This window comes from Egretta garzetta, unplaced genomic scaffold (genome assembly GCF_000687185.1).
Source record: "Egretta garzetta isolate BGI_Z169 unplaced genomic scaffold, ASM68718v1 scaffold536, whole genome shotgun sequence".
NCBI lineage: Eukaryota > Metazoa > Chordata > Aves > Pelecaniformes > Ardeidae > Egretta > Egretta garzetta.
In genome coordinates this window covers 979,801-983,081 of record NW_009260068.1, presented here as the reverse complement: position 1 = coordinate 983,081, position 3,281 = coordinate 979,801, and the positions used below count along the sequence as shown (strand labels likewise).

Here is a 3,281-nt window from a genome sequence, read left to right as displayed (position 1 = left end):
TTCGCCCCTCGGAGCCGCCCGCCGGGTCTTATTTGCGATGGGGGGACAGCCCCTTTCAGCCACTGCTGCTTTATTTCTGCCTTTTCCACCCCCACCCCCCCCGCAGCTTTGCTGTTGGGCTTTGCTTTTGGTCAGGCCTCGTAGTTTTATATGAAGCTCCCGGGTGTAAATGTCATGAAAAACCTATAAATTTCTGGGTTTTTAACTTCTCGTCAAAGCCTGGTGCTGCGCTGTTATAGGGATAACGGTGATGCTAGCGCTGCGTGGTGATTGACCCAAACCACGCCTGAAGTGGGGTTGTGCGGTTTAAATGGTGTTGGGCAACTGGGCGGAATGAAAGGGTTGGGCTGGATGGAATTATCTCATTTTCTCTAAAAAATAAGCTTCACCTGTGTGGCTGTGGTTTCCCGTTGCAAAGCTGCTCACGGTTTATGTCCTTCAGTCAGGAGGCGCCACCCAGACAGAATGGTTTTGGGGTTTTTTTGGGTACGCTGCTGGGACAGAGGATGTTGGCAAAGGCATTGCTATAGTCTAAAATGGGTTCTAGTGATGGAGGGCTATGCTTATTAAAGTAATCAAACCAAAGCCCTGAGGATGACTTGATAATAGCTTGCAGCCAGGTTGCGTTCCCAACGGCAGCTTGCTGTCGTTTATAAGCTTGCGAGAATTAGAACAGGCCCTCTACGCTAGGAATTGAGAAGAAAACTTAGTTTGTGGGGGAAAGGAGGAAAAACGTGCTCCTAATCAAACTGAAAATATCCTCCTTATCCCAGGGAAGCAGGGGAACAGCCGGTCAGAGCAGTCTGGAGGGTGCTTTGTTTGGGAGGAGGCGGCATACGGTTAATGTGATTTCTCGCAAGATTAAACTTGCTCAGCGCCTGGCAACTGGCAGGTCACAGCTCCATCTTCACCTTGTGCGTGTCTCCAGCTGGTAAATTCTGGAAATGGTACTGATGCCGTGTTCCCTATGGAAAACTAGACAGCAGAAGCTTCCCGTATTTTTGTGGGATTTAATTCCTGGTATTAATTGGAGAGTCAATTGCTTCTATGTATATTGGTGCGCGTATGTGCAGAAAGATTACCCTTTGGAAGGCAGTGGGTAAGCGCAGCTCGTGCTTTTTGTTGTGAGTAACACGGTTGTCTGCAGGTGTGACCCCGTGCTGACCGCAGATCTGATGGCGCTAATTTGTCCTTTGCTGCTTATTGGCCAGATCCAACAATCTTACTCCCTCAGGTGGCCCCTTTACCGTATGGTTTCAGTTAAATTAAGCCTGTCAGTCATAATCCCGTTTCCTGTGGATGTTGTGAAGTGGTAGATGTGACTTTATCTGCTTGACTGGTTGACGTTTACTGTTAGGCTTTTGGTGCAGCCAGTTATCCTGGACGACGACTCGGTTAGCAAGTGCCATGTGTTTCTCCAAGCATGGCCTGTAGAAAAGTGGCCTTTTGTTGTGGGCAGTTACAGGACTGCCATAAACAACTCTTGCACAGTAATAGCCTCTTCGTTGGCCACAAAAGGAGGGGAACAACGCTTGAAAGTTATAAGCACTTCTGAAGACAAAAAATTAAACACTTTCTTGTCTGGAGTTATTACTCTGTAGCTGACTTTCAAATAACATCAATGTTTTCTAAGCAGCAGAAGTAACTTGAAAATTGCCTCTTAAGACAGTCTTGGATTAACTTTGTAGGGGTGCAGCTATCCTCTGTGTTGTTGCCAGTTCCCAGAAAGTAAATTGATAATGTGTCGTAACAAGGATCGTGTACTCCTGGTGGAGCCAAGACCATCTCGGTTTCTTCATGTGCTTGTCAGCGCAGGTGGTAAATGTGTGTTCTTCCTGCAGATAAAATCCGTCCGAGCTCTCTGGTAGACCCTGAAAGTATCTCTGTAGCCTAGATCTGGAAACATCCAGAGCAATTTTCTAGCTCTTCAGGGAGAGGAGGGAAGAGAAACTTGTGATCCAAATCTCTTGTTCGTTAGGATATGTCCAAAGAATGTAGAAGAAAATAAATTCCCACCATCAGCTTGTTGCTGTTCTCATCTTCTGATCTTTTTTTGTTTTGTTTTGTTTACTTCTGTGTACTGCGTGCTCTCCTGGGATATTGCATTCTTTGGATTTCTGTTTCCTTCTTTCCATGTCTCTTCCCCTCTCTTCTCTCTTTTGTGTGTTAATTTTCCTGGAGTTTTAGGCAAACCCTTTCCATTTTATAGCACTTACAACATTAAAACGATTTTTCTGCCATGTTACACAGGCCCGTATAGTGTCTTGTCCTCTAGTGACTTTGTAACATCGTGTTTTGGTGTTATACCAGAGTTGGGATTTGTTTAATAATCGTGCAAAAGTTGCTCTTAGTGTTTTTATATTAAAAAGAAATAAAAAGCTTTGACATTTCCCATCAATGTCACTGTTTACAGGTGCCTCTTCAAGTAATAAGTGCATGACCCTAAGAGTTTGGTAGTGCACCGTTGAAATGGCACCAGAGGCCTCTTGAAGCAGAGTTTAAAGTATTTAAACACTCCTGAAAAGTGTTTTCTTTCCAGGTGTAGTTTTATGGTTACCTTAGTTTGAAAGATGAAATGGGCATTCCAGCTCTTCCAAATCTGTTTGTGGAACAAGGCAACAGTTGGCAACAAGACTTAACTACCTCTGAAACATGGAGGGTGATACCATCATGAGAGAGAGAGTCCATTTGTTAAGTTCAAATAGCTTTTATAAATTTACATGATGTTTATTAAGGCAATGCTGAAATTTGAAGAACAGACTGCTTTAGATGTTTGGATTCGTTGTATTACCGGTTGATGCCACTTTCCACCCTGATAAAGCTCCAGAGAAGTGATGGGGGGAAAAAAGCTAATACAGTAAAAAAGACACTACGATCTATTATAAGAGAAAAAAAAAACATATTAAGCTGTTTGTATGTATTCGGTCTGCCCCTGTGTGTGTAATAGATGTATCTGGCCCTTGGGAGAAGAAGGAGAGGTTCACTGAAATAGGGGGTGACGATCACTGATGATCTCGGCTTGTTGAGCTGGATGTACATGGTTATGTGGTGGGCGGCCCGAGGGGTGGTCAGAGGGATCTGGGCTAGCCGCAGATGCGCAGATCAACTCTTCTGAATGTGCTGCAAGGCTGATGAATTTTAGCACGGACATCCCTGCTCATGCTGTGAGTCGTAGGAGTATTTTTATCATCAGAATCTTTTCCTCTGCTGGTTTGTTAAGCTGACCTGGACTTCTGGATGGGTGCAATAGAAGATCGGCTTCTTTAAGGTGCAGCACTGAA

At 44.5% G+C, this 3,281-nt stretch overlaps 1 protein-coding gene across 1 annotated transcript in view; it reads left to right on the top strand.

The window, feature by feature from the left end:
• The window catches only part of CISD1 (CDGSH iron sulfur domain 1), a 12,987-nt gene that overhangs the window by 769 nt on the left and 8,937 nt on the right, over positions 1–3,281 (top strand). The gene's annotated exons all lie outside the window — the stretch shown is intronic.